Genomic DNA, 12,720 nt, shown 5'->3' with positions numbered 1-12,720 from the left:
CCTCATGGGAGCCGTCAATCATGTTTTTGCCCCTTCTTACTCATTCCAGCCCTTATAATTGAAAACTCAGATGTTGCTAAAAGCCAGCTGGATCTGTTCCCTATAAAGCAAGAACAAACAGCTACTATTGTTCTGCAGCTCAGTAGAATTGTGTCCAAAAACAGTTTAATCAGATTGGACTCTGTGGGCCTTTCCAGGTGATAAAAAACCCACCAGATTTTATTCTAGAATAACAGCAGACCTAATCTGACTTAAGTAGAGACTAGTCTTGCTGGTGTTCACAGTTCTTAAAAAGAGGGCAGGATGAATGCTCCAGAGCTGACTTTGCGGAAGAAGGAGGAAACTCATAACGAACAGAAGTTTTACAAATAAAATAAAATGGTGGAGTATTGTGAGAATAATGTGAGAGGAAGTGGGTGGTCTTGCTAACCCTTTTCCTTTGAAACTAGCATTTTGGGAAGAAATGCTTTATTCTCTTCGCATTCCAGTGCCATGATCACAGTCCTCACCCTATGCTGGTCTGCACAGATCAGCATTAGATCATGTGTGCCTGTGTGTCCATGTGCCTGAATGTATACATCTGTGTGCACAGGTGTGTGACGGCCTGCCCAGTTCAGCATGCAGCCCCCCTAAAGTTTTGTCATGAGGCAATGTGGCCCTTAAAGCCAGAACAGCTAGCCACACCTGCTCTTCTGTCTAGTCTGCATCTACTGACAATTTAGAGTATTGTGAATAGTAGCAAATAAATTGGCATCTTTCCTTTCCATCATATCCTGCTCAAGCTAGCCAACAACAATGAAAACAACTAACAAAATGAACATATAAATACTCATCACATATAAATATGATAAAGAACAGATATAAACTGGTCAATAGAATCAACCCATCTATAAAACAGAGGACCATCAAAACCCATTAAAAACAAGCAGTATAAATACCAAGTCAAGCTGCTTTTTAGGGAAGTTTGTCATTATCAATCTTCTCATAGAGGAACAGTTGATAAGCTTTTGAGGAACCTCTAGGCACTTCAGAAAATGGTTCGAAAACAAATAGTAGCAGTAGTAGCAGCAGCAGCAGCAGGGGCACATGATGGACTGGAGACAGGACTCTAAAGCACATCCGTCCCTGCCCATCAGGTCGGCCACAAAGGGAGTTATGGCAGTTGGACAACTTCAGCAGTGGTTCATTTTATAGCCTCAGCAGCACCGGGCATTCCAAATGACACATGGGTTAAATATGTACAGTCTAAGCAACCATCAGTCCAATCTGATTTTCTTATCAACTGCTTTATGGCAGCATACATAAATAACCTTGAAATGTCAAGGAACGGTTTGTGTGGAGTGAACCTCTTGAAAGACAACATACAGTCTAGTTATTGCAGTTTTAGTTAAGTGGAGTGGAATGAATGAACCTTCCTTCCTTGAAGACAATTGTAGTCTTGGTGCTAGTTAGTGAAGCAGAAAGCCTTTGGCACAGCTACCTTTCCCTACCCACCTTTTACTTGTTGCCTCTCTGTGAGCCAGAAGCCTTGCGCCAAATTTGGGACTGTGATCCAAAGCCACTTATGCGGAAATAAACTCAACTGAAATGAGGGATACTTCTTTTCACATAATGTGCTTAGGCTCAGGGTGTTAAGAGAGATCAGCCCAGATGTTGGCCGAGCCCTTGTACTAATCCCTGGATGGCAGTACAGAGACATACAAGTCTAGCTAACTCAGCAATGGCTACAGGGATTCCTATAGCCACGTATTCTGGCTGCAAGACACCCATCTCTCTAGCATAAGCACTTGCTCCCCAAGATAATGGCTTCAGTTCTTGTTTGAGTGGGTAAAAAATATTTGCAAGGGCAGAAGAAGGTGCAAATTATTCATGTAAACACATCTTCTATTTTGGTCCAAGATGCATCTGCAGTAATTGATATCCATTTATGTCTGTGGCAAGTTTTGGAAAAGTGAGCTCAAGGTCAAACTGCTTATTTGATCCCTTCTGTAGATCTGCTTAGATTAAAACCTGCTAAATGAAATCACTTCTTCTGAAACCAAATATTCTGCACTGTAAGGTATAACATATTAACAACTGTTAAAAGAAGAAGGGATTTGTGTTTCTGGGGTTTCAGCAATGAATTATGGGCAGAATGCCTTGTTAGAGCACTGTATGTATATCCAAACACAACTGCAACTGCTATGGTTGTACTTATTACAAAGATTTACACAGAGCATATAAAAGATATCAAAGTCAAACTTATATTCTGTTTCCATTCTTCAGGAGATAGTGCTGGTGCTTTTATAGCCAAAATGGCAGCGCACGTGCGCACACACACACACACACACACACATACACCCATAGCAGTCAGGTCCAGGGGAATCCCAAGGTTTGCAGAAGTACAAAAGATATTGAGAGGAAAATCTGTACAGAACCCCAACCCAATAGCCTATTGAGAACTGAGCTTGCCCAGTGGGCACATAATATTGGCTGATAGGCTGAAGGGAGCAGCCCCTGACTTTTCCATATCCTGTCTGAACAAATAGCTCATCCCCAAAAGAACTGATGCATTCTAGAACCATAGAATTGTAGAGGTGGAAGGCACCCCAAGGGTCAACTAGTCCAACCCCCAATGCCTGTATTTTGGGATTGGTGCATTTAATTTTAAATGTGACAAGGTCTGAGAACAGAAAATCACCACTTGTGGTTTTTTAATTTTATATTTCATTGTATACAAGAAGAGTTCAGCACAGTATTTGTTTCCTACTTTTAAAAACTATTTTTTGGCTGGCACTTGAAAAGCAGGCAGGCTGCTCTTGATACGTTAAAATGGAAACTCTCTATTTTTAATACAATTGTATGGTTGTTTCCATTGTTGCTAGCAGTGCCCACTCCAGGGTTTAAAAATAACATTTCCTTCCTTCATAATCTTGTCACATGTAAAAATAACAAAGTGGCTCTCTTACCTATAACAACATTTCATGCTTATACATCTTCAAAGGGTTTTCAAGTTATTAAAATAGGATATGTATTTTTGGAACATACACAAAAATGACTAGGATCCGCTACGTTCCAACATGAAGCAAAACCTACTTGCACATACAGATTAATATCAAGATACTGAATTCACAGACGTTTGAAGTTATTTCTTATATACTGCCATAATGATTTGCATCTTTAATCTTCATACTAAATCACAAAGTATTTTACACACATGATGACGTGACCTACAATCCAGAAAGCACACACTGTGTGAGCGAGACTTGGGGGGTGAGGGGAAATTGCCTGGATTATCTTCAAGGCTCTCCTGACTGGCAGACACAGCCTTGTCGTCCTCTTGTGATAAAGAAGCAGCCCCTCCCATGGTGCTCCTGTCTCCCCAACCCAAAAGCAAGGAGGGCCCTTTAAAGGCCAGCCAGCTGCTCCAGCCTCACCTTCGAGACAACATAGAGAGTGCTTCATTTGGGGCTAGCTGCTTGCAAAGCTCTCTCAGAAGGATTCTGGGTGCTCTGCAGTGCTTTTTTTTCTAAAAAAAAAAGTTTAGGAGTACTCTCATTTTCCTACTCACATTGAAATACTGCCCCTCAATGAGGCCAAACTTAGATCCACAAAATGTTTAGGGGTATGCGTATCCCTGCGTATCCCCCTGAAAAAAAGCACTGATGCTCCATAACAATCTCCAGGGACTCTGGGGGCTTTGGACTCCTGCTTCCTCTATGAGGAGGAGGACGTTGGCTGTCACTTGTTAACTCCAGGCTAAATTTGAGGGGGGGGGACAGAGCAGACTCCATCATGTTCTCTGTCCCAAGATTCCTCAGCCAGAAGGTACAAACCTGTAAGCCAAGAAATTGGATATTACCTTTTGGTAAGTAACACAATTCAGGAAATTCAGGAGAGAAATCCCCATTGTATTTCACATTTTAACCATGTTCATAAATTGAAATTCTGCTAAACCACAGAGCCTAGGACTTGCTGATCAGAAGGTCGGCGGTTCGAATCCCCGCAATGGGGTCAGCTCCCGTTGCTTGGTCCCTGCTCCTGCCAACCTAGCAGTTCGAAAGCACGTCAAAGTGCAAGTAGATAAATAGGTACCACTCCAGCGGGAAGGTAAACGGCGTTTCCGTGCGCTGCTCTGGTTCGCCAGAAGCGGCTTAGTCATGCTGGCCACATGACCCGGAAGCTGTACGCCGGCTCCCTTGGCCAATAAAGCGAGATGAGCGCCTCAACCCCAGAGTCGGTCACGACTGGACCTAATGGTCAGGGGTCCCTTTACCTTTAGTTTCCTATAGATTTCTGATATGCCACTCAGCAGTTAAAAGGCAACCTACTCTCAGCTTGGGAGAATGGGCCTCTAATCCACTCCTTTGACAATAATTTAATATTCCCTAATTATTCTCTCTCCCAGTTTCTGGGCCCAATTTAAAGGGCTGGTTTTGACCTATAAAGCCTTAAACAGCTCAGGATGCAATCAATACCTTAAGGACCACCTCTCCCAACAAGAACCGCAATCATTCTCCGAGGTCCTTCTTTGTGTGCCGCCTCTACAAGAGGCTTGGAGTGTGGCAAGAAGAGAGTGAGACTTTTCTGTGGTGGCTCCCCACTTGTGGAACGCTCTCCCCAAGGAGGCTCACCTGGTACCTTCATTACATATCTTTAGGCACCAGACAAAAATGTTTCTCTATAAACAGGCCTTTGGCTGATTAACCTGAAGTGTATGTAACCTGAAGCGTATGTAACCCGAGGTACCACCGTATACTCTTATAAAACTGCAGATTATTACAATGTTTTTATCCATTTACAGTTTATTTGTAAATCTCCAATAAACCATTTCCATTCTTTTATAAACAGTTGGTTATCTTGCTTTCTTATTTTCCCGGTAAGTTTCGCCATTTCAGCATGTTCCATAAGTTTTTGTATCCATTCTTCTTTCGCTGGGACGTATTCTTCTTCTTTCCATTTTTGGGCAAGTAACTTTCTTGCCCATCCTCAAAACTGTTGGGAAAAAGAACCCCCGGGGATAAAAACATGATCAAAGACTAGCATGTTTGTATTACAAACTTTATTTGAATCTGTTATGTACTGAAGTTCTCACCCTGGGCCAGCAGGGGGATACTGTAGATAGTTTTCACTCAGGTCCACATATGCAAATAAGGGATCAAAAGTGACGTTCAGTGATTGGATAGTTACAGAAAATGGTTACAGTTGCGTTCTAGTGGAGCTCTATATAAGCAGGCTGGCTGAACCCTTCAGTTCAGTTCTGTTCTGGCCTGTGAATAAACAAGAGCTGTTTTTTAAAAAAAAGATATTTATTAACGTTTTCAATTTTTTATGCAAACAAAAAACAAAGAAAAAAATTAAAAAGACATATAGTTCATGATACGTCGTTTTCAATAACATATTTCTCTGACCTCCTCATACCTCCCCTTCTTGTATTCCATTTCAAATTATTTGTTCAGCAAATCCTTAACTTAAAGCATTACAGCTTATAATAACACCTTGTTTTCTATCCAACCATTTTTTCATATACCATTACAACTAGAAACCACTCAATTTCAATCCAGCATCATTCAACATTCCTTAATTTTACAATATTTCTGTAAGTATTCCTTAAGTTTTTTCCAATCTTCTTCTGCCGACTCTTCTCCCTGGTCACGGATTCTGCCAGTCATTTCTGCCAATCCCATACAGTCAATCAGTTTCATCTGCCATTCTTCCAGAGTGGGTAAATCTTGCGTCTTCCAATACTTTGCGATGAGTATTCTTGCTGCTGTTGTGGCATACATAAAAAACGTTCTATCCTTCTTTGACACCAATTGGCCGACCATGCCCAGGAGAAAGGCCTCTGGTTTCTTCAAGAAGGTATATTTAAATACCTTTTTCAACTCATTGTATATCATTTCCCAGAAAGCCTTAATCCTAGGGCACGTCCACCAAAGGTGAAAGAATGTACCTTCATTTTCTTTACATTTCCAACATTTGTTATCGGGCAAATGATAGATTTTTGCAAGCTTGACTGGGGTCATGTACCACCTATACATCATTTTCATAGTATTCTCTCTTAAGGCATTACATGCCGTAAATTTAATCCCGGTGGTCCACAACTGTTCCCAGTCAGCAAACATAATATTATGTCCAACGTCTTGTGCCCATTTAATCATTACAGATTTAACCGTCTCATCCTGAGTATTCCACTTCAGCAGCAAGTTATACATTTTTGACAAAGTCTTAGTTTTGGGTTCTAACAATTCTGTTTCCAATTTAGATTTTTCCACCTGGAAACCAACTTTCTTATCCAAATTGTAAGCCTCCATTATCTGATAATAATGAAGCCAATCTCGCACTTTATCTTTTAATTTCTCAAAACTCTGCAATTTCAGTCTGTCCCCTTCTTGCTCCAAAATTTCCCAATATTTTGGCCATTTGGCCTCCATGTTAAGTTTTTTCTGAGCCTTAGCCTCCATTGGTGACAACCACCTTGGGGTTTTATTTTCCAATAGATCCTTATATCTAATCCAAACATTAAACAATGCTCTCCTGACAATATGGTTTTTGAAAGCTTTATGTGCTTTAACCTTGTCGTACCACAAATATGCATGCCATCCAAATACATTGTTAAAACCTTCTAGATCCAAAATGTCTGTATTCTCAAGAAGCAGCCAGTCTTTCAACCAGCAGAATGCTGCTGATTCATAATAAAGTTTGAAGTCTGGCAGGGCAAATCCACCTCTTTCCTTTACATCAGTTAATATCTTAAATTTTATTCTAGGCTTCTTGCCCTGCCAGACAAATTTAGAAATGTCTTTCTGCCACTTCTTGAAACAGTCCATTTTGTCCAAAATTTGCAGTGTTTGAAACAAAAACAACATTCTAGGCAATACATTCATCTTTATAGCTGCAATTCGACCCAACAAGGAAAGCTTCAAGTTTGACCAAATTTCTAAATCTTTTTTCACTTCAGCCCAACATTTTTCACAATTATCTTTAAACAAATTCCCATTTTTAGCTGTCATATTAATCCCCAGGTATTTCACTTTCTTAACCACAGTCAGTCCTGTTTCATTCTGAAACTTCTCTCTTTCAATTGGTGTTAAGTTTTTCTCAAGAACCTTGGTTTTTAGCTTGTTCAATTTGAACCCTGCCACCTGACCAAATTCTTGAATTAATTCTAAAACTCTTTTAGTACTAGATTCTGGCTCCTGTAGTGTCAAAATTAGATCATCTGCAAATGCTCTCAATTTGTAATGTTTAGCTCCGACCTGTATACCTTTAACCATCCGGTCCCTTCTAATCATATTCAGCAAAACCTCCAGAACCAATATAAAGAGCAAAGGGGAAATTGGGCATCCCTGTCGTGTCCCTTTTTCTATCTTGAATTGTTCCGTAACCACATTATTTACAATTAATTTGGCCTTTTGTTCAGAATATATTGCGCCTATACCATTCTCAAAACCATGGCCTACCCCCATACCCTGTAGGTTCTTTTTCATAAAACTCCAAGAAATATTGTCAAAGGCTTTCTCCACATCCACAAATATCAAAACTGCTTTAGTATTTATGTTCACTTCTAGCTTTTCCAAAATGTCAATTATATTCCTCAGGTTATCAGAAAGATGTCTTCCCGGAAGAAAGCCCGCTTGGTCCTCATGAATCTCCTCAATCAATACTTTTTTCAGTCTCTTAGCCAAAATATCAGCAAAAATTTTGTAATCCACATTTAGTAGGGATATGGGACGGTAGTTCCTAAGTTGAGTCTTTTCAGTCTCTATTTTTGGTATTAGTGTAATATAAGCTTCTTGCCACGATTCTGGTGCCCTTTTCCCTTCCAAAATTTCATTGCAGACTTCCTTCAATGGTTGTAATAGCCACTCTTTCAAAGATCTGTAATAACTGGAAGTCAACCCATCCAGTCCTGGAGACTTGCCTACTTGCATATTTTGAATGGCACCTTCTATCTCCTGGTCAGATATTTTACAATTCAACATTAATTTACTTTCTTGTGAAATTTTTTGTAATCCATTTATCTTCAAAAATCGGTCTATGTCCATTTCGTTCTGTGGCCCTTGTGCATATAATTGTTTAAAATACTTCTGGAAGCAGTTTCTAATCTCAATTGGGTTATGTATATCTTTTCCTTCTACTTCTAAATTTGTAATAGTGTTTAATTTTTGTCTTTTTTTCAGTTGCCAAGCTAATAGTTTCCCACATTTATTCGCTGATTCAAATGTCTTCTGTCTCATTTGTTTAATTTTCCATTCTATTTCCTGATTCATCAATTGCATGTATTGTACTTGAAATAACTGTATTTCTTTCAAGATCTCCTGTGACTTTGGCTTTACTCTCAGTTTTTTCTCTCCTTCTTTTATTTTCTCCAGAATTTTATCCTTTTTCTCATTTCAGCTTCTCTTCTTTATTGCATTCTGTTGAATCAGGAACCCTCTCATCACAGCTTTACTTGCATCCCAGATTACTCTTTTTTCCACATTAGTAATCATATTTATTTCAAAATAATCTCTCAAAGTTTTTAGGGCCTTTTTGTATACTTCTTCGTCTCTAAATAGAGTGTCATTCATCCTCCATCTAAAGGAACCGGGTGTTATTTGCTTCATCTCCATCTTTACAGCATTATGGTCTGAGCAAGTTTTAGGGCAGATTTCCACTTTTTTTATCTTTGGTGCCATTCCTCTAGTAATCCAGATTTGGTCAATTCTAGTCCAAGTCATCTTAGCTTCAGAGAAGAAAGTTCCCTCTCTCCCCAGGGGGTTCTTAGTTCTCCAAATGTCAATCAAGTCCATATTGTCAGTCAATTCAAAAAAAGTCTTTGGTAATCTACCATCTTTGGTGACTACCTGTTTTTGTGCCTTGTCCATATTTGTAGATACAACTCCATTCATGTCCCCCATCAAGATTATATTATAGTCCATATAGTCCAGAAGAACCTCATGCAACTTCTTAAAGAATTCAGATTTCCCCTCGTTCGGTGCATACACCCCTACAATCAGAAATTTCTCTCCTTGAAGTTGAATTTCAATAGCCAAGCATCTTCCTTGTTCATCCTTAAAGATTTGTTTCGGTGAAAGTTTCTCCTTTGCATATATCACCACTCCTCTCTTTTTGACCTTGTCAGACGAAATAAATTCTTGTCCCAATCTCTTATTAATAAGTATTTTCCTGTGTAGCCTCATTACATGTGTTTCCTGTAAACAAATCAAGTCCAATTGTTCTTTTCTTAATATATGAAAGACACTTTTTCTCTTTCGAGGGGAGTTAGGTCCATTACAATTCCAACTTAGAAGTTGCAGAGCCATGGTGAGTTACTTGTTCTTCCCTCCGACTGCACCAAGTTGTTGTTGTTCTTCTGTCGGTGGTGTGTCTTTCCCTGGTTCAGCAAGTCCAAATGATAAGTTTGCTATGTCCACAATTCCTTTTCCTGATGCAGTTGGTTCCTCTCCAGCTTCCACTTCCTTCTGTAAGTCCTCCTCGTGGTCGTTCAAAAATTTGTCTTTATCATTCACTGTCCTTATTCTTATTTTTCTTCCTTTGTATTTGAAAGATAGGCCTTGGGGAAATTCCCATCTAAAAAGAATTCTGTTTCTTCTCAGTAAACCCACAAGATCTCTGTAGTGGGCCCTTACATCCAATATAAGTTTGGGTATGTCCTTGAAGATCTCCACAAATGAATCTTCAATTTCCAGAGTTCTTTGATATTGCAGATTTAAGATTTTGTCTCTTTCTTCCTTTGTTCTTAAAGTAATCAAACAGTCTCTTGCTCTGTTCTTTCTTTGTCTTCTACCAATCCTAAATGCACTCACTATCTTAAATTCTTCCTTCCCCAGGTCCTTTTGCCAAAAGTCTGTAAATTCCTTTGTGAGGAAGTCTACCAGGTTGTCTTTCTCACTTTCCGGTACTGCCCTGAGTCTTAAATTCCTCTCTTTCCCTTGTAATTCAATCACAGACAATGTCAAATCATGATCCTCAAGTTTCTTATATACCGGTGGTATCTTCTCCTGGGCAGCGGTTGCAGTCTCCTTAGCTTCCTCAGCTAACTTCCGAGACGAAGCCGATTCCTCCAATAATTTTTCAATGGTTTGTGTATTAGAGTTGACTTTCTTTCCCAGTTCATTTATACTTGTGGTGTTCAAATCAATTTTTACTGAGGCCTCAGCTACTTGTTTATTTGTCTCTGCAACCTGTTTAGCTAAATTTTCCAGAGATGCATTAATTTTACTAAGTGCCTGAGCCAGTAGATCTTGTGATGACATAGCCTTTGGCTTTACTTGCGAAGCCGCAGCTCCCGCTGTGCCTACTGCTCCGGATGTTGAAGCCCTTGTCTGCTGAGCAATGTCTGTTTTGTATTGTCTACCAGACCTGATAATTTTTTCCTGTGTCGGCTCTATCTTCCCTTTCTCATCTGCCATAGCACTTCCATACACAGTCCAAGGTCAGTCTCACGCCTAGTAACTTTGTTTTGAAAAGGAATTTTCCAGGCTCAGTTGCTTGGTGGCTTAGTACTTGCTACAACATAATCTCCTCTAGGGGGACACACTTCCAACTTCAGTTGCAACTTTTAGAACAAATATAGTCCTTATAGATCCCCTTTATCCCTTAAAAAGCCACAGTTTCAGTTAAAAGTTACTTTTTAGTCCAAATCCGTTCAGAAAGCAATTGTATCCTTTCACAGAATATCAGTATTCTTTACCCTTAACGCGTTGACAGCTGTCAAAAGCAGTCCGTTCCCAGGTTTTAGAGGCAGCAGGTATAGCTTTACTTCTCTCTATCCTTGCAGATAAATAATGCTCAAAATTCTCCCCTCCACCCCTGCAAACAGGAGGGGGATACTTCTTTTTTGGTGGTGGATTTGGAATCTTTAAGAGACGTCTTTCAGGGTTACAGCTTTACAATCTCTTTGCTTTGCTCTATTTACAAGCCGGGAGAAGCAGACTTCCTGTTTATACCTCTCCCGTTTCGGTACCTAATTAACTCACTTTTTCTTCAGTTTTAATTTCTTGCTCCTACTCACAGGTAGTTGCTTTAAGTCCCAATTGTCCAGAAAGGAATCAGCGCTCTCCGACCATGGCTTGTGGCTTCACTCCACAAAGAGGGTAGACGACTCTCAGCCCCGCGCCGCTCACCCCCGTTCCGTTCAGAAGCCTTTAAAAAGGCTCCTTTGCAGTCGGGGGGGTGCAAATGGAGCCCGCCGAGACTCCGCGCTCACAGGCTTCACCGCCTGTGATTTCTTCGGGTCTCCGCTTCGCCGCAGCGGCCAGACCCAGACCTCGCAGAGCCGGTTCCCTCCGGAGCTCAGAGGGAACCCGCCATTAGTCGCTGGCGCTGACCGGAAGTCCTAAACAAGAGCTGTTTGAAGAATCGCTGTGTCGTCTGATATGTTCACCCACAACTTAACAGAATCCACACAAAAATGATTTCTATATTTCTTTATTTATATATTTGGAATTGTGGGGAGGGGGGAACTGGGCGTGGGAGGGGGGGTAAGCGCTCCGCTCGAGCTGCTGGTCTCACTGCTGCCGTTGCCTGGAAGAGAAAAGAAGAGAAAGGATTCTTAATATTTTAATTGATTGTTATGCTGATAACCCATCTTTCTGCACCCTCTGCCCCCGCCCCACTGCCAGATTTTCTCTGGCCTCCCTGTTCCTGAGAAAGAAAGATCAACACTCACCATCCACGTTGTTATCGGTGGACTCCATCCCCTGGTCTCATGGTCTCACAAAAATCGATCTTATCTTAACCTTCTCCTCCTTTCCGTCTTTCATGATGTTCACCTCCTCCTTCCACTCATCTCCTTCCTCCTTCTGGCAGACCAGGGGATGTACCTTGGGCAACCAGCAGCAGGAGACCAGCAGCCTGCGGAGCCTCCTCAGACTTTGGAACCTAGGGAAGAGGAGGAAACAGTGAGGAAATGGGTTCTAGAGATCTCTGTGCTGGATTTGGGGCACCTGGCAGCTAAACCTCCCCTACGTTTCAGAAAGAAGGAGAAATCCTACTTACACCTGAGACGAAGAGAGCCTTTGAATTCTCTACCGCAACATCTCTGATCTCCCTCACTTGCTATCCTCAAATGGTTGTTCTTCCCAAAGTGCTCAGCCAAGTCACTCAGCAGAGGGACGTGTCACAATGGAGGACATGATCCCGTTACTTTAGCTATCTTGCTTCATAACGGGCATTGTTCCCCTTCACAGTCACTTTTCAAATCTATCTTTCAGTGGGTTAAGTGGTTTTATTCCATTTATTTAGAAAAGATCTCGAGCTGGCTTCATCCAGCACGGTGCATTTCTGGACAGGACAGAAACCCCTTGCAAACACCCCCCCCCTTTTCAACACGGTGGGGTCACCAAGGGAAAGCACTTCTGGCCTCGACTACAGCTGCTGTTTCTCACTTCATAGTTCAAAATAACCCCTCTCCACACCCTGTAGAAATCTGTCCAGTATTACGTTTAAATGTACCCCAAGCTCTACATTGGATTCTTGGCTATTAAAAACTGGTTGAAACCATTTTATTTAATTCACAAAAGAAAACCTGACATGGGATTCTGATCAAGGTTTATAGACAAAGGGTGAGACATTTATTGATTCTTTTTGTAAGTTATTATTTGTCTACTTTAATGTCTTATTTATATATAGTAATCAAGAAGGGGTTGGGGTGGGAAGCAGTTTTGAATATGAAAATGGTGGGTGGCTGTCATGAGTTCAGACCCATTTCATAGAATCATGGAATCTTAGAGT

General features: G+C 40.9%; 1 long non-coding RNA gene across 1 annotated transcript; it reads right to left on the bottom strand.

The window, feature by feature from the left end:
• Positions 1 to 11,401: 11,401 nt before the first annotated feature.
• LOC128415201 (uncharacterized) lies at positions 11,402 to 12,720 on the bottom strand. The gene is made up of 2 exons (XR_008330888.1): positions 11,657 to 12,720; positions 11,402 to 11,511 (listed from the first exon to the last, which is right to left on the bottom strand). It is a non-coding gene; the product is annotated as an uncharacterized LOC128415201 (long non-coding RNA).

Source organism: Podarcis raffonei, chromosome 6 (genome assembly GCF_027172205.1).
Source record: "Podarcis raffonei isolate rPodRaf1 chromosome 6, rPodRaf1.pri, whole genome shotgun sequence".
Taxonomy (NCBI): domain Eukaryota; kingdom Metazoa; phylum Chordata; class Lepidosauria; order Squamata; family Lacertidae; genus Podarcis; species Podarcis raffonei.
The sequence above is the reverse complement of the archived record's forward strand: the minus strand, read 5'-3'. Positions and strand labels throughout refer to the sequence as shown.